At 39.8% G+C, this 27,442-nt stretch overlaps 1 protein-coding gene across 1 annotated transcript in view; it reads left to right on the top strand.

The window, feature by feature from the left end:
* USP6NL (USP6 N-terminal like) overlaps window positions 1-27,442 on the top strand; it is a 739,612-nt gene that overhangs the window by 442,750 nt on the left and 269,420 nt on the right. The gene's annotated exons all lie outside the window — the stretch shown is intronic.

Here is a 27,442-nt window from a genome sequence, read left to right as displayed (position 1 = left end):
TTACAACTGTTTATCTGAGAGGGGCTACAACATAGGGTCTCAGTGAGGCTCCTTTTTGTATCTAGGAATCAAGGGTTAATGTCTCCTGAGGGGGAGTTATTGAACAGGGGGGTTTATAATTGTTTCTTATGTGATTCGGTCTGCTACTGTGTAGTGTTGCTTCGGCTCATGGCTATTTTGGAACATAATGGCCTATGTCTAGTGACGCGGCCTTTAAGGTCTGGCGCACTTTTGCATGGACTTACGGTTTTCCGCATACCTGACCATGGGGCGACGCAGAAATCCTGGTCCGCTGGTTTTCTGGAGGTGGTGAGTGCCCCAGCCATTGGGGGTGTAAGGTGCCGTTTAGATTTTTCTTATTGATCCATTTTTTTATTCAGTGTCCCAGTTATGGAGGATTCTGATTTTTTGGAGATGGATGTCTCTGATTCAGACTCTACTTCTTGAGAAGAATATGAATTGGCCCGGGTGATACATGACCATCAGTTATGTTCCGAATGCCGTTTTAGAGGGCTCTGTTCCTCGGGATCGGGGAATCTGGTGCCCACTGAGCCATCTGCCTCTGGGGATTCTATTTCTCACGAGACGAGTTTCCTACCACCAACTCTTACTACGCATGCAGGTAACCCAAACGCTACTTATCCTTCTTTGGTGTGTGGCCTGTTCCCACCAGAGGTTACTTCATGGTTCCGCATGGCCATATCTTTGGCGCTGGCACATCTGCACCTCCCGGTAGTGTGCATACGATATTGTTCGTGTTCCGTTAATCAGGGCTCGTCAGGTGTGGGATCGCCTGGTCCAGTTCAGCCCTCCGGGGCAGCGACTGCCCTTGAGGCCTCAGGGGGTCAACCTTCGGGGCCAGTGTTTTCTTTTGTTCCGGCGGAGGTATTTTCGCCTTTCGTTACAGACTGGCGCACTTTCGTGTTCTACTAAGGCACGTTTTTGGTGTTGCTGGAGAATCCCACTCTTAATGGGTCTGGGGATTCTCAGTCTTAATCTACGACTGGCTTGCATGCATAGACATAAGGGGATGAAGTAATCTTCTTAGTCTTTGTTCTTTGGGTATCCTTTTCCAGTTCTGAGCTTGGACGGCTCGGACCCCTGTTGGGCTGGTCCTGCGGGTCTGTCCGTTCTTCATGGGCGATAAACTACGGGGTTGCCTTATCTTTTATTTTCATCCGGTGAGGATGATATTTATTTGGTCTAAAGCTCATGTTGTTGTTGTGAGGTTTCCTTCGGGAACTTCTTCTCTGGAATTGATACTCGCGATTTTGTGGTCGAACTGTTTACAAAAGTCTTTCTGACTTTTTTTTTTTTATCCCTCCATCACGGGGGAGACTCTATGTGGCCTTGACAGTGCTGGGGCCTTTGGTTTCAGGCTGGTCCTGACTGGGTACAAATCCTTCTGTCTTTGAGGCCTAGTTCAGACACGTGGCGCCTTTTTATGTCCGGTTGGTCCGGTGAGGGCACCTAGTGATCACAATATGGTTTGTGTAGTTCACTTGTTTTATTTACAAACTTCAACTAGAATCCTGAGAGGACTTGAGGGTCTGTGGTTGCTTAGGGGCATGGGAGATTGGTTCAGTCCTCATTCGCCTTTCAATCTAGTGGGCCGGGACTCCGGGTGATCCGCGGCGACATGTTCAGTCATTTACGATTTTTCAGAGAACTAGAGTGTTCCTTCCTGTTGTGGGTTGGAGACTTGGAGGATTTAGATCCTTCATACCGCCGTTCTTACGGTTTTGCCTTTTATGGTCTCTTTGGAAGTGTCCTTTTAGGACTTGTTCCTTTTAGAGGTTCTCTTCCTTTGGGTTGAGACTTTCTGGACTTCGTCCGGTTTTTCTGGCGGCTTTGGCCACTTAATTAGGAAGTGAAGGCCGTGAGGCTCTGTCTTCCTTCGGGAGTTAGTCATCTCCATATCAGGGGTGATAGGAGGTGTTGTCTCTTTTTCCAAGCTTTTTGCTTAGGGGATGTTTTTCTTCCTGGGTTTGGGATGCTTTGCATTCTTCTCCCTTGGGTGTGGTCCTCTGGAACATTAATCTGAAAGGATTATAGAGGCTAGCCTTTCTTTCTACTCTCTTTCGGGTGACTGTTCTTGTTCTCATTTCCCTTAGTGTTGCCCTTGGGGCCTTTGGGCTCTAGAGAAATTGCATGACCTTGTTGCGGCCTAGCACCTTGTTGGTGGGTGTTGACTTCCGGCTAAGGGTGTTCTCCTCCCTTTTGGCTGGGGATTATGAGTGAGTCCTGTACCCGTTCTCCAGGTTTCTCGGTTCTCATCCCCTGTGAGGTCTGATTGCTTCAGGCGGGGTATCTTGTGTTCCCTGGGGGTGTCGTTCGTTCTAGGATGATTCTGGGTCCCGGGTCCAGGGTTCTTGTTTTGGATCCTTCTGGGATGTCTGGAGACGACCCACTCTTTTCAGGGACCCTATGTTGCGACATAGGGGCTAGCTCATTGGGTTTGCAAGCAGGAAGGCCAGAGTTCACATCCACCTTCGGGTACTGGTTATAAACTTTAAGGCCTAGGCCTGACTTGTCCTTCGGACGAAGTGTGCTCCTCTTCATGGGGAGTTTTTTTCTCTGTTGGGTCAACAGTGGTGTCTGGATGATGTTTTCATTCGGTCCTTGATTTGATCATACTATGGCTTCATGTCTTGTGGACATGTACGCTGTTCTAATTTGTGCCTTTCCCTTTTGAGGGAATAGTTTGTCTTCCTTATGAGCTGAGGTTTCCTCTCTCTGGAGGGTCTTTGTCCTGCCCTGTGTGTAGGAGGGTGGATTAGGTGGCTTATTTCTATTTCTATTTTCTGTGGGCTCTGTTCCACCTGTTGGAATTTGATCTCTCTACGTAGAGACTGTCTAAGAGAGCTGTGACGGGTCTTCCTACAGATCTATTACACTTTTCTCTGTTCCAGGTCCTAGGGAGTTCTCCTTGGGAGTGCCTTATTTTGGAGGAGCGGATTGGGTTGGCACCCGAGCTCTGTTAGGGTGGGTGAGTCCCCCCTTTTTCTTAATCCATTCCCTGGGGGCTTGTGGTTGGGGTATTTCTGTCCCCCCTGTCTATCAGACATGTCTGTCGCTTGGGCTGGTCCGGTTTTGGAGCAGGATCTGAGATCTGTTTCTCTGCTTAATTTAATTTGTCCTCCCAGCATTCAAGGTACGGTAAGCCTCTTGAGGTTTCTCCTTTCTCCATGTTCTAGATTTGTGGGAAGGACTGGCGGCTCTCAACGTTTTCCGCTGCTTAGTGGATACTTATCAATCTGAAGGATCTTATCTTCAGCTGCTTTCTGCTTGCCCTACAAGTATTTAAGTTTCCGAGTCCTTTTTAGATGACTGCAGCGTGCAGTGTTTTTGCTTCAAGTGTTGTTAGTCAGACCTATCTGAGCTTGCTGTACGAGATTTTGTTTCTGAATATTTCGATATTCTGAGCTACCTTTTTGCGACTTGGAGACCTTCGTCTTCAGCTTTTTAGAGTGCGGTTGCACTGTGTTAGGGGAAGATCCTCTTTGTTTCAGTCTCCCGGCCTTATTACGTGGTTTCTGTATTTCTGGGTTCTGGGCATTGCCTCCCCTTGTTTCTATGAGACTGGTGGGTCTCTGTTGGTCTGGATTTCCTTATGCTAGCAAGACAGCTAGCTCAGCATACTAAAGCACTGTGGCTACTCTGCACTGTAGCAATCCGAGGATTGCAAGTTCGATCCCCGGTGAGGTCTACTCAGCCTTCCTCCTTTCGAGGTTGATAAGATGAGCAGCGCTTCAGTCCCTTAAGAGGGATTAGCCATGCTTTACAAGTGCATTCATGTTTTATCTGTCTTTTCTTCTTTGTGGAAGAATACGGTAGCTTGTTCCCTTTCTTTAGTAAAGGGTGCGTTTGGAGACCGAAAGCTGGGCGACGTTGTCTCCTGGAGGCTGTTGACTCAGTCGAGTCTAGTTCCTGTGGTCTCTAGCAAGGCTTGTGGACTATCTGCGGTCAGTGTCCTTGGGCGCTTTTTCCTTTTTTTCAAAGTTGTTCTTGGCTTCGGACGAAGCGTGGTGTTGTTGGGTAGGGGTTTTCAGGCCTGGTGCCCTCCGGTAGGGCCGCCTCTTGTACCCTCCCATTTTTTGCATTCAGTGTCCTCTATAGCTTGGGTATTGCTTTCCCAAAAGTAATGAATGCAGCTGTGGACTCTTTACATTTATGAAGAAAAACATAAATTATGCTTACCTGATAATTTTATTTTCTTCAGATGGAAAGAGTCCACAGCTCCCCATCCGCATTTTTTTCTATGGGGCGTCTGTTTTTTGTTCTTCTGGCACCGTTTCACCCTGATATTTCTTCTACTGTTTCTTGTTCCTCAGCAGAATGACTGGGGGATGAGGGAAGTGGGGGTATTTAAAGGGACAGTCTACACCAGAATATTTATTTTTTTAAAAGATAGATAATCCCTTTATTACCCATTCCCTAGTTTTGCATAACCAACACAGTTATATAAATACACCTTTTACCTCTGTGATTATCTTGTTTCTAAACCTCTGCAAACTGTCCCTTATTTCAGTTCTTTTGACAGACTTGCATTTTAGCCAATTAGTGCTGGCTCATAGGAAATCCACGTGTGTGAGCACAGTGTTATCTATGTGAAACACATGAACGAACACCCTCTAGTGGTGAAAACTTGTCAAAATGCTAAGAGGCGGCCTTCAAGGGCTTAGAAATTAGCATATAAATCTCTTAGATTTAGCTTTCAACTAAGAATTCCAAGAGAACAAAGCAAAATTGTTGATAGAAGTAAATTTGAAAATTGTTTAAAATTGCATGCCCTATCTGAATAATGAAAGTTTGGTTTGGACTAGACTGTCCCTTTTAGCCTTTGGCTGGGGTGTCTTTGCCTCCTCCTGGTGGCCAGGTTCTGAATCCCCAAAAGTAATGAATGCAGCTGTGGACTCTTTCCATCTAAGGAAAAGAAAATTATCAGGTAAGCATAATATATGTTTTCTTTCATGTAATTAGCAAGAGTCCATGAGCTAGTGACGTATGGGATATACATTCCTACCAGGGGGGGCAAAGTTTCCCAAACCTCAAAATGCCTATAAATACACCCCTCACCACACCCACAATTCAGTTTTACAAACTTTGCCTCCGATGGAGGTGGTGAAGTAAGTTTGTGCTAGATTCTACGTTGATATGCGCTCCGCAGCAAGTTGGAGCCCGGTTTTCCTCTCAGCGTGCAGTGAATGTCAGAGGGATGTGAGGAGAGTATTGCCTATTTGAATACAGTGATCTCCTTCTACGGGGTCTATTTCATAGGTTCTCTGTTATCGGTCGTAGAGATTCATCTCTTACCTCCCTTTTCAGATCGACGATATACTCTTATATATACCATTACCTCTGCTGATTCTCGTTTCAGTACTGGTTTGGCTTTCTACAAACATGTAGATGAGTGTCCTGGGGTAAGTAAATCTTATTTTCTGTGACACTCTAAGCTATGGTTGGGCACTTTGTTTATAAAGTTCTAAATATATGTATTCAAACATTTATTTGCCTTGACTCAGAATGTTCAACTTTCCTTATTTTTCAGACAGTCAGTTTCATATTTGGGATAATGCATTTGATTTAATCATTTTTTCTTACCTTCAAAAATTTGACTCTTTTTCCCTGTGGGCTGTTAGGCTCGCGGGGGTTGAAAATGCTTCATTTTATTGCGTCATTCTTGGCGCGGACTTTTTTGGCGCAAAAATTCTTTTTCCGTTTCCGGCGTCATACGTGTCGTCATTTTTGGCGCCAAAAGCATTTAGGCGCCAAATAATGTGGGCGTCTTATTTGGCGCTAAAAAATATGGGCGTCGCTTTTGTTTCCACATTATTTAAGTCTCATTTTTCATTGCTTCTGGTTGCTAGAAGCTTGTTCTTTGGCATTTTTTCCCATTCCTGAAACTGTCATTTAAGGAATTTGATCAATTTTGCTTTATATGTTGTTTTTTCTCTTACATATTGCAAGATGTCTCACGTTGCATCTGAGTCAGAAGATACTACAGGAAAATCGCTGTCTAGTGCTGGATCTACCAAAGCTAAGTGTATCTGCTGTAAACTTTTGGTAGCTATTTCTCCAACATAGGTGTGTCCGGTCCACGGCGTCATCCTTACTTGTGGGATATTCTCTTCCCCAACAGGAAATGGCAAAGAGCCCAGCAAAGCTGGTCACATGATCCCTCCTAGGCTCCGCCTACCCCAGTCATTCTCTTTGCCGTTGTACAGGCAACATCTCCACGGAGATGGCTTAGAGTTTTTTAGTGTTTAACTGTAGTTTTTATTATTCAATCAAGAGTTTGTTATTTTGAAATAGTGCTGGTATGTACTATTTACTCAGAAACAGAAAAGAGATGAAGATTTCTGTTTGTATGAGGAAAATGATTTTAGCAACCGTAACTAAAATCCATGGCTGTTCCACACAGGACTGTTGAGAGCAATTAACTTCAGTTGGGGGAACAGTGTGCAGTCTCTTGCTGCTTGAGGTATGACACATTCTAACAAGACGATGTAATGCTGGAAGCTGTCATTTTCCCTATGGGATCCGGTAAGCCATGTTTATTACGATCATAAATAAGGGCTTCACAAGGGCTTATTAAGACTGTAGACTGTTTCTGGGCTAAATCGATTCATTATTAACATATATTTAGCCTTGAGGAATCATTTTATCTGGGTATTTTGATATAATAATATCGGCAGGCACTGTATTAGACACCTTATTCCTTAGGGGCTTTCCCAAAGCTTAAGCAGAGCCTCATTTTCGCGCCGGTGTGGCGCACTTGTTTTTGAGAGGCATGGCATGCAGTCGCATGTGAGAGGAGCTCTGATACTTAGAAAAGACTTTCTGAAGGCGTCATTTGGTATCGTATTCCCCTTTGGGCTTGGTTGGGTCTCAGCAAAGCAGATACCAGGGACTGTAAAGGGGTTAAAGTTTAAAACGGCTCCGGTTCCGTTATTTTAAGGGTTAAAGCTTCCAAATTTGGTGTGCAATACTTTTAAGGCTTTAAGACACTGTGGTGAAAATTTGGTGAATTTTGAACAATTCCTTCATGTTTTTTCGCAATTGCAGTAATAAAGTGTGTTCAGTTTAAAATTTAAAGTGACAGTAACGGTTTTATTTTAAAACGTTTTTGTACTTTGTTATCAAGTTTATGCCTGTTTAACATGTCTGAACTACCAGATAGACTGTGTTCTGAATGTGGGGAAGCCAGAATTCCTATTCATTTAAATAAATGTGATTTATGTGATAATGACAATGATGCCCAAGATGATTCCTCAAGTGAGGGGAGTAAGCATGGTACTGCATCATTCCCTCCTTCGTCTACACGAGTCTTGCCCACTCAGGAGGCAAGAATAAAAATATACGTGTGATAGACACACAAGAGGGCGCTATGACAACTAAGTAATAAAAAACAAAAAATAATAAAAAATAATAATTAATAATGTAGACAATGACAAGCAATATATACGAATGGTTATGAACGGATCATGGACTCTCACCATACAGACGATGCAACAATTAATATTCTGTCCCAAAAGAATGTGTAATGTCCATATATATAATGTCCAAATGATGTAAGCAACACCAGTTGCTGCCGATGGTGCTGCACTGTTCTCCTGTGAATGCCCTCTTAGTTCCTAAGTGACCGGAGGCAGATCTATAGGAGTGGAGGGGAAACAGAAGCGACAAATGTGTGTATCCAGTGTGATATAAACCCCCCTGTACAAGTATACTATGCCCAGGGTACTCACACTTTGACTTAGCACACCAATGTGCTGGTAGGCGCAGACTGGCTATCAGAGCAAGCCAGCTAGCTCTCTCCGGTGCACTCTCTCGCTGTGGTAATCGTCAAAGTCTGAGCCGCTGTGTCTCTTTAGTGCTGATCTCCAGCACCAGCAGGAACTGGTAACGGACTAGCTCCCAAGGATTGGTAATGAGGATATACTTATCATGGAATCATATGCGATGGTATAAAAAATAGATTTTAATCAGTGTTAAAAACAACAACCATACAGATTCCACAAATAGATATCAGGTATATATTCTTTGCTACGCGTTTCTCGGCTGCTTATGGGCCGTTTCTTCAGGCATATTTGTATAAACATTTGAATCGGCTATATATTGCCGCTCATTACCAAATCCTCCCTCCCCCCATCAGACCCAATAGGCGTGTAGCTGTCAGCCATTGGCTGTTGAAACACATCCAGCTGATACTTAGTAACATAATTTGAATAGATACATGTATCCAACAAGTTACAAACAATGGTATAATCATAAAAAACAATGGTATAATCATAAAACGTAACAATATAGTTGTCTACTTAATATTGCGAGCTTCCTGCACATTTCCTCCTCAAAACGTGCCTCCAAAAAATAGCGATTAATAAAATCTCTCGATTTCGCTTCCAATGTGTAACCAAGCTAAGAACTAAATAGTACCTATATATATTGATAATGGGCTTCATATGAAATTAAATTTCCACTATCAAATACTTGGATATGATGCATTAAATATCTATCTAGATGATATATATATTCTCGAAATGGTATACGATTTTCTCATTTTAATTTATTAAAGGGACCTCCTGTCGTAACAACGCTATTATGAATAAATTTATTTGTACTACTCCTAAATGAAATTCTTTGCTTTTGTTAACACTATATATCTAATGATAAAAATATGTGTAAAATGAATATACTAAATATAATATTAAAAAGGTTTATTCTAAAGAATAATACATCATAAATAAGGAATGACTAAATCCTGCATATTTTAAAATAAACTCTATTGCACTATCTGAATCAGTTTGGCGAACTATTCCGTTCCTATTTTCTATATCTCTTTAGAGGTGTAAATCCTATACATGTTGTTTCTAAGTGCAACCATCTCTATAATGATGGTATCTACACTGCGATGTACTCTACAATTAAAGGGATTTTTTACAACTCTTAATACGATATTTAGATTCAGTGTCTGCATTCTAATTATATACATATAATATGTATCTAAATCCTATACTGAAATAAAACATTAATTTATTGTAACAATTATACACTTAAATAGTGATATATACAGTGAACATTTTATGAATAATACTAATTCTGTACCCCCAATTACTAGTGAATAGAGTTCCCTCCTAAATTAAAAAAAAAATATATATAGACTATGGTCATGGTACTATAAATAATATTACTACCCATCCGTGTAGAAGAATAGTGTGTCTTATATAAAAATATAATATGTGTAGAAAAATAGTGTGTCTTATGTAAAAATATAATATGAAGTAAAAGACCATAAATGGTCAAAGTGCTAAAACTATAAGTTGTGATTTTAGGATCACCAATGGTTTCTGATGTGTGAATATATAAATAATCAAATAATAACAGTGATGTGTGAGGTGTATCTACCTAATACTGCTGCAAGTAATAATTAACCTTATATGTGTGATACTGATAATACAAGGTGTGTATATAATGAAATATAAATACTGTGTACACTTCCAAGAATTATTGATAATGTGAACTAATATATGTACTTCTATGTGTGTAACTAATATAGGACTTGTCCCCAATCTAAATCTATAATATATATGTAATAATGATAGAGTATATGGGGGGATACCAACATCAGTGAAAAAGAAGTGAATGTAACCATGAAATTACTAAAATAATATATAAATTAAAATTAAAAAGCAGCAGAGTCAATGACTTCGTTGAGACCATCTGGAAAAAGTGATCCAAATTTATGGATCCAAAAAGTCTCTCTTTGACGAAGCTTAATGAATCTATTATATTTGTTGGAGGGTAAAATGCTTTCAATGGGGGCGATTTTGAAACTACATGGTTCCCCCTTATGTTCTTGTATGTGGTGTCTTGAGACACTATGTTTATCAGATTCATGTCGAATGTTTCTGAAATGTTCACTCCATCTGGTGCGGATGTTACGTATTGTGCGCCCTAGGTACTGTATCCCACATTTGCAGGATAACACATAGATGACAAAAGATGAGCTACATGTGAGGTATTGTCCTATCTGATATGACCTTCCTGTCGTATGTGCTGTAATCTTTTTTGCTCCATGGGTTATATATTGACACATATAGCATCTTGATTTGCCACATCTAAAAACACCTTTATGGCCCATTTTTCTATTATTATTATTTCTATTATTCGATGTATCTTTAATTGCTTTTTTGGAGATGACCACTTTACTGGGCGCTAATGATTGTTTAATGTTAGGCGCTCTCCTATATACAATGCTAGGGGTAGGATTTAAGTTTCTTTTCAGTATGGGATCTTTAAGTAAAATGGGCCAGTGTTTTTGTAAAGTCTTTCTTATAAGTTTATGATTAGAGTTAAATTGAGTAACGAACAGGGGTTGTTCTTTCATATTATTTACCTTTGGTGTCTGAATATTATTGTGATTTTTATTGGAATTAAGTATTGAAACCCTATCTCTCTCACAAGCCTTCCTATATCCATTGTTAATGACTTCTAGGGGGTACCCTTTTTCTCTGAATCTTTCTATTAGAATTTGTGACTGCTCATGAAATGTATCGTCTGAACTACAGTTCCGTTTTATACGGCAAAACTGACTGAACGGAATATTATTCTTCCATTGTGAATAATGGTTACTAGAGTAATGTAAAAAATTATTGCAATCCACAGTCTTAAAATATGTACAAGTACAGATATCATGATTTCTATCAAAAGAGAGGTTAAGATCTAAAAATTCAATTCTGTCTGGTTGCACATTGGAAGTGAACTGGATGCCCATATCATTGTTGTTTAAAAATGTACAAAAACAGTGTGCATCATCAATGGTCCCTTTAAAAACAAATAAAAGGTCATCTATGTAGCGGCCATAGTACACCAGGTTGCCCCACCAGTTAGAGTTATATATGTATCTATTTTCAAAATAACCCATAAAAAGATTTGCGAAACTGGGGGCAAACCTGGTGCCCATGGCCGTACCTTTAATTTGTAGGTAAAATTCATCTAAAAACTTAAAATAATTATGTTTTAAAATAAATTCAATAAGACTAAGCAAGTATTCCTTTTGTTTGGCAGGCATGTATAAGTCATCCTCCAAAAAATGTCTCACTGTAGATATGCCTAATTCATGAGATATGTTTGAATATAAAGCACTCACATCTGCAGTTACCCAAATAGAATCTTTATCACATTTAACCCCTTCAAGTTTTTGTAATAAATCTGTAGTATCACGAATATATGATGAAAGATTTTGAACATATTTCTGTAAGTAGCTATCTATATATCCTGATAATTTATCCGTAAGGCTATTCATGCCTGCGATAATGGGCCTTCCTGGGGGTTGTGCAGGGTTCTTATGGATTTTTGGAAGATGGTAGTAGTAAGGGATAGAGGGATGTGAAGGAGTAAGATATTTCCTTTCTTTAGAATTAAGTATTCCATCACTACTACCATCTTCCAGTATCCGCAATAGTTTTTTCAAAAAGGTTTGTGTGGGGTCCACCTCTAGTTTTCTATAATATTCTGTGTTATGAAGAATATTCTGTGCTTCACTGACATAATCTGTATAGTCTTGAAGCACTATACCTCCCCCCTTGTCTGCCTGCCTGATCACCAGAGTGGGATCATTGGCAAGCGACTGTAAGGCTCTATACTCATGTGGCCAAAGTTTCTTGTGACCTTTAGGAAATTTGGGGATTTTCTCTAGATCCTCCATAACTAGCTGTTGGAATAAATCGATGTATGTTACGTCATCTTTAGGTGGATTAAAGCTAGAAGGGGGGGCGAGAGAGGTATGGACATATCCCTCAAATAGTTCTTCCGCTAGCATGTCAGGTTCTATGTATATAGTTTGCATTAGAGTCTGACTATTCATGTTGTTGGTAAGAATGGGTGTGCCAGAAATGTTTTTCCTTTTGAGTGTTTTTAACGAAAAATATCTTTGTAAGGCCAGTTTTCTTGTATATTTATTTAGATCTACGAACAAATCAAAAATTTTGTGTGGGTTGGGTGGACAAAAGGACAAGCCTCGCCCTAGTATTCTTACCTCATCATCAGAAAGCTGATGAGAAGATAGATTAAAAATCCCTTTTTTTAATTTCTGTAGTTGCTCTTTTTTTGAGGAGTGCCCTCTCCCTAATCTATCTTCTCATCAGCTTTCTGATGATGAGGTAAGAATACTAGGGCGAGGCTTGTCCTTTTGTCCACCCAACCCACACAAAATTTTTGATTTGTTCGTAGATCTAAATAAATATACAAGAAAACTGGCCTTACAAAGATATTTTTCGTTAAAAACACTCAAAAGGAAAAACATTTCTGGCACACCCATTCTTACCAACAACATGAATAGTCAGACTCTAATGCAAACTATATACATAGAACCTGACATGCTAGCGGAAGAACTATTTGAGGGATATGTCCATACCTCTCTCGCCCCCCCTTCTAGCTTTAATCCACCTAAAGATGACGTAACATACATCGATTTATTCCAACAGCTAGTTATGGAGGATCTAGAGAAAATCCCCAAATTTCCTAAAGGTCACAAGAAACTTTGGCCACATGAGTATAGAGCCTTACAGTCGCTTGCCAATGATCCCACTCTGGTGATCAGGCAGGCAGACAAGGGGGGAGGTATAGTGCTTCAAGACTATACAGATTATGTCAGTGAAGCACAGAATATTCTTCATAACACAGAATATTATAGAAAACTAGAGGTGGACCCCACACAAACCTTTTTGAAAAAACTATTGCGGATACTGGAAGATGGTAGTAGTGATGGAATACTTAATTCTAAAGAAAGGAAATATCTTACTCCTTCACATCCCTCTATCCCTTACTACTACCATCTTCCAAAAATCCATAAGAACCCTGCACAACCCCCAGGAAGGCCCATTATCGCAGGCATGAATAGCCTTACGGATAAATTATCAGGATATATAGATAGCTACTTACAGAAATATGTTCAAAATCTTTCATCATATATTCGTGATACTACAGATTTATTACAAAAACTTGAAGGGGTTAAATGTGATAAAGATTCTATTTGGGTAACTGCAGATGTGAGTGCTTTATATTCAAACATATCTCATGAATTAGGCATATCTACAGTGAGACATTTTTTGGAGGATGACTTATACATGCCTGCCAAACAAAAGGAATACTTGCTTAGTCTTATTGAATTTATTTTAAAACATAATTATTTTAAGTTTTTAGATGAATTTTACCTACAAATTAAAGGTACGGCCATGGGCACCAGGTTTGCCCCCAGTTTCGCAAATCTTTTTATGGGTTATTTTGAAAATAGATACATATATAACTCTAACTGGTGGGGCAACCTGGTGTACTATGGCCGCTACATAGATGACCTTTTATTTGTTTTTAAAGGGACCATTGATGATGCACACTGTTTTTGTACATTTTTAAACAACAATGATATGGGCATCCAGTTCACTTCCAATGTGCAACCAGACAGAATTGAATTTTTAGATCTTAACCTCTCTTTTGATAGAAATCATGATATCTGTACTTGTACATATTTTAAGACTGTGGATTGCAATAATTTTTTACATTACTCTAGTAACCATTATTCACAATGGAAGAATAATATTCCGTTCAGTCAGTTTTGCCGTATAAAACGGAACTGTAGTTCAGACGATACATTTCATGAGCAGTCACAAATTCTAATAGAAAGATTCAGAGAAAAAGGGTACCCCCTAGAAGTCATTAACAATGGATATAGGAAGGCTTGTGAGAGAGATAGGGTTTCAATACTTAATTCCAATAAAAATCACAATAATATTCAGACACCAAAGGTAAATAATATGAAAGAACAACCCCTGTTCGTTACTCAATTTAACTCTAATCATAAACTTATAAGAAAGACTTTACAAAAACACTGGCCCATTTTACTTAAAGATCCCATACTGAAAAGAAACTTAAATCCTACCCCTAGCATTGTATATAGGAGAGCGCCTAACATTAAACAATCATTAGCGCCCAGTAAAGTGGTCATCTCCAAAAAAGCAATTAAAGATACATCGAATAATAGAAATAATAATAATAGAAAAATGGGCCATAAAGGTGTTTTTAGATGTGGCAAATCAAGATGCTATATGTGTCAATATATAACCCATGGAGCAAAAAAGATTACAGCACATACGACAGGAAGGTCATATCAGATAGGACAATACCTCACATGTAGCTCATCTTTTGTCATCTATGTGTTATCCTGCAAATGTGGGATACAGTACCTAGGGCGCACAATACGTAACATCCGCACCAGATGGAGTGAACATTTCAGAAACATTCGACATGAATCTGATAAACATAGTGTCTCAAGACACCACATACAAGAACATAAGGGGGAACCATGTAGTTTCAAAATCGCCCCCATTGAAAGCATTTTACCCTCCAACAAATATAATAGATTCATTAAGCTTCGTCAAAGAGAGACTTTTTGGATCCATAAATTTGGATCACTTTTTCCAGATGGTCTCAACGAAGTCATTGACTCTGCTGCTTTTTAATTTTAATTTATATATTATTTTAGTAATTTCATGGTTACATTCACTTCTTTTTCACTGATGTTGGTATCCCCCCATATACTCTATCATTATTACATATATATTATAGATTTAGATTGGGGACAAGTCCTATATTAGTTACACACATAGAAGTACATATATTAGTTCACATTATCAATAATTCTTGGAAGTGTACACAGTATTTATATTTCATTATATACACACCTTGTATTATCAGTATCACACATATAAGGTTAATTATTACTTGCAGCAGTATTAGGTAGATACACCTCACACATCACTGTTATTATTTGATTATTTATATATTCACACATCAGAAACCATTGGTGATCCTAAAATCACAACTTATAGTTTTAGCACTTTGACCATTTATGGTCTTTTACTTCATATTATATTTTTACATAAGACACACTATTTTTCTACACATATTATATTTTTATATAAGACACACTATTCTTCTACACGGATGGGTAGTAATATTATTTATAGTACCATGACCATAGTCTATATATATTTTTTTTTTAATTTAGGAGGGAACTCTATTCACTAGTAATTGGGGGTACAGAATTAGTATTATTCATAAAATGTTCACTGTATATATCACTATTTAAGTGTATAATTGTTACAATAAATTAATGTTTTATTTCAGTATAGGATTTAGATACATATTATATGTATATAATTAGAATGCAGACACTGAATCTAAATATCGTATTAAGAGTTGTAAAAAATCCCTTTAATTGTAGAGTACATCGCAGTGTAGATACCATCATTATAGAGATGGTTGCACTTAGAAACAACATGTATAGGATTTACACCTCTAAAGAGATATAGAAAATAGGAACGGAATAGTTCGCCAAACTGATTCAGATAGTGCAATAGAGTTTATTTTAAAATATGCAGGATTTAGTCATTCCTTATTTATGATGTATTATTCTTTAGAATAAACCTTTTTAATATTATATTTAGTATATTCATTTTACACATATTTTTATCATTAGATATATAGTGTTAACAAAAGCAAAGAATTTCATTTAGGAGTAGTACAAATAAATTTATTCATAATAGCGTTGTTACGACAGGAGGTCCCTTTAATAAATTAAAATGAGAAAATCGTATACCATTTCGAGAATATATATATCATCTAGATAGATATTTAATGCATCATATCCAAGTATTTGATAGTGGAAATTTAATTTCATATGAAGCCCATTATCAATATATATAGGTACTATTTAGTTCTTAGCTTGGTTACACATTGGAAGCGAAATCGAGAGATTTTATTAATCGCTATTTTTTGGAGGCACGTTTTGAGGAGGAAATGTGCAGGAAGCTCGCAATATTAAGTAGACAACTATATTGTTACGTTTTATGATTATACCATTGTTTTTTATGATTATACCATTGTTTGTAACTTGTTGGATACATGTATCTATTCAAATTATGTTACTAAGTATCAGCTGGATGTGTTTCAACAGCCAATGGCTGACAGCTACACGCCTATTGGGTCTGATGGGGGGAGGGAGGATTTGGTAATGAGCGGCAATATATAGCCGATTCAAATGTTTATACAAATATGCCTGAAGAAACGGCCCATAAGCAGCCGAGAAACGCGTAGCAAAGAATATATACCTGATATCTATTTGTGGAATCTGTATGGTTGTTGTTTTTAACACTGATTAAAATCTATTTTTTATACCATCGCATATGATTCCATGATAAGTATATCCTCATTACCAATCCTTGGGAGCTAGTCCGTTACCAGTTCCTGCTGGTGCTGGAGATCAGCACTAAAGAGACACAGCGGCTCAGACTTTGACGATTACCACAGCGAGAGAGTGCACCGGAGAGAGCTAGCTGGCTTGCTCTGATAGCCAGTCTGCGCCTACCAGCACATTGGTGTGCTAAGTCAAAGTGTGAGTACCCTGGGCATAGTATACTTGTACAGGGGGGTTTATATCACACTGGATACACACATTTGTCGCTTCTGTTTCCCCTCCACTCCTATAGATCTGCCTCCGGTCACTTAGGAACTAAGAGGGCATTCACAGGAGAACAGTGCAGCACCATCGGCAGCAACTGGTGTTGCTTACATCATTTGGACATTATATATATGGACATTACACATTCTTTTGGGACAGAATATTAATTGTTGCATCGTCTGTATGGTGAGAGTCCATGATCCGTTCATAACCATTCGTATATATTGCTTGTCATTGTCTACATTATTAATTATTATTTTTTATTATTTTTTGTTTTTTATTACTTAGTTGTCATAGCGCCCTCTTGTGTGTCTATCACACGTATATTTTTATTCTTTTTATCCATTTTATTGGTATTGAGAGGTGCAGCTGGTCTTTCATCCATCCATTTATGTTAGATTCACGTTAGATTCACTGATTATTTTAGCGCCCTCTAGTGTCTAAGGCTACAGTTGTTTACCACTCAGGAGGCCCCTAGTACATCTAGCGCGCCAATACTCCTTACTATGCAACAATTAACGGCTGTAATGGATAATTCTGTCAAAAACATTTTAGCCAAAATGAACCCTTGTCAGCGTAAGCGTGGCTGCTCTGTTTTAGATACTGAAGAGCATGACGACGCTGATATTAATATCTCTGAAGGGCCCCTAACCCAGTCTGATGGGGCCAGGGAGGTTTTGTCTGAGGGAGAAATTACTGATTCAGGGAACATTTCTCAACAGGCTGAACCTGATGTGATTGCATTTAAATTTAAGTTGGAACATCTCCGCATTCTGCTTAAGGAGGTATTATCCACTCTGGATGATTGTGAAAAGTTGGTCATCCCAGAGAAACTATGTAAAATGGACAAGTTCCTAGAGGTGCCGGGGCTCCCAGAAGCTTTTCCTATACCCAAGCGGGTGGCGGACATTGTTAATAAAGAATGGGAAAGGCCCGGTATTCCTTTCGTCCCTCCCCCCATATTTAAAAAATTGTTTCCTATGGTCGACCCCAGAAAGGACTTATGGCAGACAGTCCCCAAGGTCGAGGGAGCGGTTTCCACTTTAAACAAGCGCACCACTATACCCATAGAGGATAGTTGTGCTTTCAAAGATCCTATGGATAAAAAATTAGAAGGTTTGCTTAAAAAGATGTTTGTTCAGCAGGGTTACCTTCTACAACCAATTTCATGCATTGTCCCTGTCGCTACAGCCGCATGTTTCTGGTTCGATGAGCTGATAAAGACGCTCGATAGTGATTCTCCTCCTTATGAGGAGATTATGGACAGAATCAATGCTCTCAAATTGGCTAATTCTTTCACCCTAGACGCCACTTTGCAATTGGCTAGGTTAGCGGCTAAGAATTCTGGGTTTGCTATGGTGGCGCGCAGAGCGCTTTGGTTGTAATCTTGGTCGGCTGATGCGTCTTCCAAGAACAAGCTACTAAACATTCCTTTCAAGGGGAAAACGCTGTTTGGCCCTGACTTGAAAGAGATTATCTCTGATATCACTGGGGGTAAGGGCCACGCCCTTCCTCAGGATCGACCTTTCAAGGCAAAAAATAGACCTAATTTTCGTCCCTTTCGTAAAAACGGACCAGCCCAAAGTGCTACGTCCTCTAAGCAAGAGGGTAATACTTCTCAAGCCAAGCCAGCTTGGAGACCAATGCAAGGCTGGAACAAGGGAAAGCAGGCCAAGAAACCTGCCACTGCTACCAAGACAGCATGAAATGTTGGCCCCCGATCCGGGACCGGATCTGGTGGGGGGCAGACTCTCTCTCTTCGCTCAGGCTTGGGCAAGAGATGTTCTGGATCCTTGGGCGCTAGAAATAGTCTCCCAAGGTTATCTTCTGGAATTCAAGGGACTTCCCCCAAGGGGGAGGTTCCACAGGTCTCAGTTGTCTTCAGACCACATAAAAAGACAGGCGTTCTTACATTGTGTAGAAGACCTGTTAAAAATGGGAGTGATTCATCCTGTTCCATTAAGAGAACAAGGGATGGGGTTCTACTCCAATCTGTTCATAGTTCCCAAAAAAGAGGGAACGTTCAGACCAATCTTAGATCTCAAGATCTTAAACAAGTTTCTCAAGGTTCCATCGTTCAAGATGGAAACCATTCGAACTATTCTTCCTTCCATCCAGGAAGGTCAATTCATGACCACGGTGGATTTAAAGGATGCGTATCTACATATTCCTATCCACAAGGAACATCATCGGTTCCTAAGGTTCGCATTCCTGGACAAACATTACCAGTTCGTGGCGCTTCCTTTCGGATTAGCCACTGCTCCAAGGATTTTCACAAAGGTACTAGGGTCCCTTCTAGCTGTGCTACGACCAAGGGGCGTTGCGGTAGTACCTTACTTGGACGACATTCTGATTCAAGCGTCGTCCCTTCCTCAAGCAAAGGCTCACACGGACATCGTCCTGGCCTTTCTCAGATCTCACGGATGGAAAGTGAACGTGGAAAAGAGTTCTCTATCCCCGTCAACAAGGGTTCCCTTCTTGGGAACAATTATAGACTCCTTAGAAATGAGGATTTTTCTGACAGAGGTCAGAAAAACAAAACTTCTAGACTCTTGTCGGATACTTCATTCCGTTCCTCTTCCTTCCATAGCTCAGTGCATGGAAGTGATCGGGTTGATGGTAGCGGCAATGGACATAGTTCCTTTTGCGCGCATTCATCTAAGACCATTACAACTGTGCATGCTCAGTCAGTGGAATGGGGACTATACAGACTTGTCTCCGAAGATACAAGTAAATCAGAGGACCAGAGACTCACTCCGTTGGTGGCTATCCCTGGACAACCTGTCACAAGGGATGACATTCCGCAGACCAGAGTGGGTCATTGTCACGACCGACGCCAGTCTGATGGGCTGGGGCGCGGTCTGGGGATCCCTGAAAGCTCAGGGTCTTTGGTCTCGGGAAGAATCTCTTCTACCGATAAATATTCTGGAACTGAGAGCGATATTCAATGCTCTCAAGGCTTGGCCTCAGCTAGCGAGGACCAAGTTCATACGGTTTCAATCAGACAACATGACAACTGTTGCGTACATCAACCATCAGGGGGGAACAAGGAGTTCCCTAGCGATGGAAGAAGTGACCAAAATCATTCTATGGGCGGAGTCTCACTCCTGCCACCTGTCTGCTATCCACATCCCAGGAGTGGAAAATTGGGAAGCGGATTTTCTGAGTCGTCAGACATTGCATCCGGGGGAGTGGGAACTCCATCCGGAAATCTTTGCCCAAGTCACTCACCTGTGGGGCATTCCAGACATGGATCTGATGGCCTCTCGTCAGAACTTCAAAGTTCCTTGCTACGGGGCCAGATCCAGGGATCCCAAGGCGGCTCTAGTGGATGCACTAGTAGCACCTTGGACCTTCAAACTAGCTTATGTGTTCCCGCCATTTCCTCTCATCCCCAGGCTGGTAGCCAGGATCAATCAGGAGAGGGCGTCGGTGATCTTGATAGCTCCTGCGTGGCCACGCAGGACTTGGTATGCAGATCTGGTGAATATGTCATCGGCTCCACCTTGGAAGCTACCTTTGAGACGAGACCTTCTTGTTCAGGGTCCGTTCGAACATCCGAATCTGGTTTCACTCCAGCTGACTGCTTGGAGATTGAACGCTTGATCTTATCGAAGCGAGGATTCTCAGATTCTGTTATCGATACTCTTGTTCAGGCCAGAAAGCCTGTAACTAGAAAGATTTACCACAAAATTTGGAAAAAATATATCTGTTGGTGTGAATCTAAAGGATTCCCTTGGGACAAGGTTAAGATTCCTAGGATTCTATCCTTCCTTCAAGAAGGATTGGAAAAAGGATTATCTGCAAGTTCCCTGAAGGGACAGATTTCTGCCTTGTCGGTGTTACTTCACAAAAAGCTGGCAGCTGTGCCAGATGTTCAAGCCTTTGTTCAGGCTCTGGTTAGAATCAAGCCTGTTTACAAACCTTTGACTCCTCCTTGGAGTCTCAATTTAGTTCTTTCAGTTCTTCAGGGGGTTCCGTTTGAACCCTTACATTCCGTTGATATTAAGTTATTATCTTGGAAAGTTTTGTTTTTAGTTGCAATTTCTTCTGCTAGAAGAGTTTCAGAATTATCTGCTCTGCAGTGTTCTCCTCCTTATCTGGTGTTCCATGCAGATAAGGTGGTTTTACGTACTAAACCTGGTTTTCTTCCAAAAGTTGTTTCTAACAAAAACATTAACCAGGAGATTATCGTACCTTCTCTGTGTCCGAAACCAGTTTCAAAGAAGGAACGTTTGTTGCACAATTTGGATGTTGTTCGCGCTCTAAAATTCTATTTAGATGCTACAAAGGATTTTAGACAAACATCTTCCTTGTTTGTTGTTTATTCAGGTAAAAGGAGAGGTCAAAAAGCAACTTCTACCTCTCTCTCTTTTTGGATTAAAAGCATCATCAGATTGGCTTACGAGACTGCCGGACGGCAGCCTCCCGAAAGAATCACAGCTCATTCCACTAGGGCTGTGGCTTCCACATGGGCCTTCAAGAACGAGGCTTCTGTTGATCAGATATGTAGGGCAGCGACTTGGTCTTCACTGCACACTTTTACCAAATTTTACAAGTTTGATACTTTTGCTTCTTCTGAGGCTATTTTTGGGAGAAAGGTTTTGCAAGCCGTGGTGCCTTCCATTTAGGTGACCTGATTTGCTCCCTCCCTTCATCCGTGTCCTAAAGCTTTGGTATTGGTTCCCACAAGTAAGGATGACGCCGTGGACCGGACACACCTATGTTGGAGAAAACAGAATTTATGTTTACCTGATAAATTACTTTCTCCAACGGTGTGTCCGGTCCACGGCCCGCCCTGGTTTTTTAATCAGGTCTGATAATTTATTTTCTTTAACTACAGTCACCACGGTACCATATGGTTTCTCCTATGCAAATATTCCTCCTTAACGTCGGTCGAATGACTGGGGTAGGCGGAGCCTAGGAGGGATCATGTGACCAGCTTTGCTGGGCTCTTTGCCATTTCCTGTTGGGGAAGAGAATATCCCACAAGTAAGGATGACGCCGTGGACCGGACACACCGTTGGAGAAAGTAATTTATCAGGTAAACATAAATTCTGTTTTCTCCGGCTGTTGTTTGTATTAATTGTCATGACAAACTTGTTAATGCAGATAATATTTCCTTTAGTAAAGTACCATTGTCTGTTGCAGTTCCTTCAACATCTAAGGTGCAGAATGTTCCTGATAATATAAGAGATTTTGTTTCTGAATCCATCAAGAAGGCTATGTCTGTTATTTCTCCTTCTAGTAAACGTAAAAAATCTTTTAAAACTTCTCTCCCTACAGATGAATTTTTAAATGAACATCATCATTCTGATTCTGATGATTCTTCTGGTTCAGAGGATTCTGTTTCAGAGATTGATGCTGATAAATCTTCATATTTATTTAAAATTGAATTTATTCGTTCTTTACTTAAAGAAGTACTAATTGCTTTAGAAATAGAGGATTCTGGTCCTCTTGATACTAATTCTAAACGTTTAGATAAGGTATTTAAATCTCCTGTGGTTATTCCAGAAGTTTTTCCTGTTCCTAATGCTATTTCTGCAGTAATTTCCAAAGAATGGCATAAATTGGGTAATTCATTTACTCCTTCTAAACATTTTAAGCAATTATATCCTTTACCGTCTGACAGGTTAGAATTTTGGGACAAAATCCCTAAAGTTGATGGGGCTATTTCTACCCTTGCTAAACGTACTACCATTCCTACGTCAGATGGTTCTTCGTTTAAAGATCCTTTAGATAGGAAAATTGAATCCTTTCTAAGAAAAGCTTATCTGTGTTCAGGTAATCTTCTTAGACCTGCTATATCATTGGCTGATGTTGCTGCAGCTTCAACTTTTTGGTTGGAAACTTTAGCGCAACAAGTAACAAATCATGATTCTCATGATATTATTATTCTTCTTCAGCATGCTAATAATTTTATCTGTGATGCCATTTTTGATATTATCAGAGTTGATGTCAGGTTTATGTCTCTAGCTATTTTAGCTAGAAGAGCTTTATGGCTTAAGACTTGGAATGCTGATATGGCTTCTAAATCAACTCTACTTTCCATTTCTTTCCAGGGTAACACATTATTTGGTTCTCAGTTGGATTCTATTATCTCAACTGTTACTGGTGGGAAAGGAACTTTTTTACCACAGGAAAAAAAATCTAAAGGTAAAAACAGGGCTAATAATCGTTTTCGTTCCTTTCGTTTCAACAAAGAACAAAAGCCTGATCCTTCATCCTCAGGAGCAGTTTCAGTTTGGAAACCATCTCCAGTCTGGAATAAATCCAAGCCTGTTAGAAAGGCAAAGCCTGCTTCTAAGTCCACATGAAGGTGCGGCCCTCATTCCAGCTCAGCTGGTAAGGGGGCAGGTTACGTTTTTTCAAAGAAATTTGGATCAATTCTGTTCACAATCTTTGGATTCAGAACATTGTTTCAGAAGGGTACAGAATTGGTTTCAAGATGAGACCTCCTGCAAAGAGATTTTTTCTTTCCCGTGTCCCAGTAAATCCAGTGAAAGCTCAAGCATTTCTGAATTGTGTTTCAGATCTAGAGTTGGCTGGAGTAATTATGCCAGTTCCAGTTCCGGAACAGGGGATGGGGTTTTATTCAAATCTCTTCATTGTACCAAAGAAGGAGAATTCCTTCAGACCAGTTCTGGATCTAAAAATATTGAATCGTTATGTAAGGATACCAACGTTCAAGATGGTAACTGTAAGGACTATCTTGCCTTTTGTTCAGCAAGGGAATTATATGTCCACAATAGATTTACAGGATGCATATCTGCATATTCCGATTCATCCAGATCATTATCAGTTCCTGAGATTCTCTTTTCTGGACAAGCATTACCAGTTTGTGGCTCTACCGTTCGGCCTAGCTACAGCTCCAAGAATTTTTACAAAGGTTCTCGGTGCCCTTCTGTCTGTAATCAGAGAACAGGGTATTGTGGTATTTCCTTATTTGGACGATATCTTGGTACTTGCTCAGTCTTTACATTTAGCAGAGTCTCATACGAATCGACTTGTGTTGTTTCTTCAAGATCATGGTTGGAGGATCAATTTACCAAAAAGTTCATTGATTCCTCAGACAAGGGTAACCTTTCTGGGTTTCCGGATAGATTCAGTGTCCATGACTCTGTCTTTAACAGACAAGAGACGTCTAAAATTGATTTCAGCTTGTCGAAACCTTCAGTCACAATCATTCCCTTCGGTAGCCTTATGCATGGAAATTCTAGGTCTTATGACTGCTGCATCGGACGCGATCCCCTTTGCTCGTTTTCACATGCGACCTCTTCAGCTCTGTATGCTGAATCAATGGTGCAAGGATTACACAAAGATATCTCAATTAATATCTTTAAAACCGATTGTTCGACACTCTCTAACGTGGTGGACAGATCACCATCGTTTAATTCAGGGGGCTTCTTTTGTGCTTCCGACCTGGACTGTAATTTCAACAGATGCAAGTCTCACAGGTTGGGGAGCTGTGTGGGGATCTCTGACGGCACAAGGAGTTTGGGAATCTCAGGAGGTGAGATTACCGATCAATATTTTGGAACTCCGTGCAATTTTCAGAGCTCTTCAGTTTTGGCCTCTTCTGAAGAGAGAATCGTTCATTTGTTTTCAGACAGACAATGTCACAACTGTGGCATACATCAATCATCAAGGAGGGACTCACAGTCCTCTGGCTATGAAAGAAGTATCTCGAATTTTGGTTTGGGCGGAATCCAGCTCCTGTCTAATCTCTGCGGTTCATATCCCAGGTGTAGACAATTGGGAAGCGGATTATCTCAGTCGCCAAACGTTGCATCCGGGCGAATGGTCTCTTCACCCAGAGGTATTTCTTCAGATTGTTCAAAGGTGGGAACTTCCAGAAATAGATCTGATGGCGTCTCATCTAAACAAGAAACTTCCCAGATATCTGTCCAGATCCCGGGATCCTCAGGCGGAGGCAGTGGATGCATTATCACTTCCTTGGAAGTATCATCCTGCCTATATCTTTCCGCCTCTAGTTCTTCTTCCAAGAGTAATCTCCAAGATTCTGAAGGAATGCTCGTTTGTTCTGCTGGTAGCTCCGGCATGGCCTCACAGGTTTTGGTATGCGGATCTTGTCCGGATGGCCTCTTGCCAACCGTGGACTCTTCCGTTAAGACCAGACCTTCTGTCACAAGGTCCTTTTTTCCATCAGGATCTGAAATCCTTAAATTTAAAGGTATGGAGATTGAACGCTTGATTCTTGGTCAAAGAGGTTTCTCTAACTCTGTGATTAATACTATGTTACAGGCTCGTAAATCTGTATCTAGAGAGATATATTATAGAGTCTGGAAGACTTATATTTGTGTCTTTCTCATCATTTTTCTTGGCATTCTTTTAGAATACCGAGAATTTTACAGTTTCTTCAGGATGGTTTAGATAAGGGTTTGTCTGCAAGTTCCTTGAAAGGACAAATCTCTGCTCTTTCTGTTCTTTTCCACAGAAAGATTGCTATTCTTCCTGATATTCATTGTTTTGTACAAGCTTTGGTTCGTATAAAACCTGTCATTAAGTCTCTTTCTCCTCCTTGGAGTTTGAATTTGGTTCTGGGAGCTCTCCAAGCTCCTCCCTTTGAACCTATGCATTCATTGGACATTAAATTACTTTCTTGGAAAGTTTTGTTCCTTTTGGCCATCTCTTCTGCCAGAAGAGTTTCTGAATTATCTGCTCTTTCTTGTGAGTCTCCTTTTCTGATTTTTCATCAGGATAAGGCGGTGTTGCGAACTTCTTTTGAATTTTTACCTAAAGTTGTGAATTCCAACAACATTAGTAGAGAAATTGTGGTTCCTTCATTATGTCCTAATCCTAAGAATTCTAAGGAGAAATCATTGCATTCTTTGGATGTTGTTAGAGCTTTGAAATATTATGTTGAAGCTACTAAATCTTTCCGAAAGACTTCTAGTCTATTTGTTATCTTTTCCGGTTCTAGAAAAGGCCAGAAAGCTTCTGCTATTTCTTTGGCATCTTGGTTGAAATCTTTAATTCATCTTGCCTATGTTGAGTCGGGTAAAACTCCGCCTCAGAGGATTACAGCTCATTCTACCAGGTCAGTTTCTACTTCCTGGGCGTTTAGGAATGAAGCTTCGGTTGATCAGATTTGCAAAGCAGCAACTTGGTCCTCTTTGCATACTTTTACTAAATTCTACCATTTTGATGTATTTTCTTCTTCTGAAGCAGTTTTTGGTAGAAAAGTACTTCAGGCAGCGGTTTCAGTCTGAATCTTCTGCTTATGTTTTTCATTAAACTTTATTTTGGGTGTGGATTATTTTCAGCAGGAATTGGCTGTCTTTATTTTATCCCTCCCTCTCTAGTGACTCTTGTGTGGAAAGATCCACATCTTGGGTAATCATTATCCCATACGTCACTAGCTCATGGACTCTTGCTAATTACATGAAAGAAAACATAATTTATGTAAGAACTTACCTGATAAATTCATTTCTTTCATATTAGCAAGAGTCCATGAGGCCCGCCCTTTTTTTGTGGTGGTTATGATTTTTGTATAAAGCACAATTATTCCAATTCCTTATTTTATATGCTTTTGCACTTTTTTCTTATCACCCCACTTCTTGGCTATTCGTTAAACTGAATTGTGGGTGTGGTGAGGGGTGTATTTATAGGCATTTTGAGGTTTGGGAAACTTTGCCCCTCCTGGTAGGAATGTATATCCCATACGTCACTAGCTCATGGACTCTTGCTAATATGAAAGAAATGAATTTATCAGGTAAGTTCTTACATAAATTATGTTTTTGCGCGTGTCGGGTTGCGCTCGTTTTATGAGTTGAAACTAAACTGTTTTTTCGATTGCTCGCTAACCCACTGAGCTCAAAAAGCAGGTTAGACTATCACGTTCACAAATTCCCCCATATGTTCACACACACACACACACACACACACACACACACACACACACACACACACACATATATATGTATATGTATATATAAATAAACCGGTCAAGCACTAACACCAGCGATAAACCCCTTATAGCTTTCAAACGTTAGCGCTCCACTTGTAATCTGACCCATAATGCATGTGTAAGCATTTAAAAAATAAATAAAATGCGTCTTAAAAATACAATCAAATACAGAAATCTGGAATTTTGTTTTCCAAAATTTGTAATAGCCAATACTTCTTCCAATATTACTAAATAAATTAATATGTCCTAATGATCTGCACAACAGATATTGCAGTAGATCAATTTTGGAAATTGAGATTTTAACCAATATTAAATCTGCAATTTTATAAGTTTTACAGTTTTTTTCACTTTAAAAATGGTTTAAATCAACTGTTAAAGGGAATGTAAATTTTGATGCTAAAGTGCCCGGTTTTTAAAACTTTGATTAAAAACAGGGGCACTTTAATTCATCAAAATTTACATTTCACTCCTGTTGTGAGAAAAAAACTTACCTTTTAATCTTCACAGCAGCTCCAGCTTGCTCTGGTCTCACAAGCCATTTCTGATGTCAGAAATGATTGATAGGTCATCCTCCAATCACAGCTTCCCCCCTGGGGGATTCAGTGTCTGATTCACTGCTGTGATTGGAGGAAGCCGATGCCTCATTTTAGACCCAGGAAGAGGCTTTGAAACGGGAGGAGGAAGCTGGAGCTGCTGTGAAGATTAAAAGGTAAGTTTTTTTTTTCACAACAGGAGTAAAATGAAAATTTTGATGAATTAAAGTGCCCCTGTTTTTAATCGAAGTTTTAAAAACCGGGCACTTTAGCATCAAAATTTACATTCACTTTAATGTCTTTCGTTTTGATGACAGGCTACCCAGTAACATTTATTTTGTAATGTTATATATTCTTTCTATGTATAGTCTGTCAGATTATGAGTGTGCTCCATAACAATCTGTTGAAACCCTCTTCCCCAGTCAAGGGGTTGAATGTAATATATAAACAACCATATTT

The sequence above is a fragment of the Bombina bombina genome, chromosome 6, assembly GCF_027579735.1.
Source record: "Bombina bombina isolate aBomBom1 chromosome 6, aBomBom1.pri, whole genome shotgun sequence".
In the NCBI taxonomy this organism is placed as follows: Eukaryota; Metazoa; Chordata; class Amphibia; order Anura; family Bombinatoridae; genus Bombina; species Bombina bombina.
This window is presented reverse-complemented; position numbering and strand designations above follow the sequence as displayed.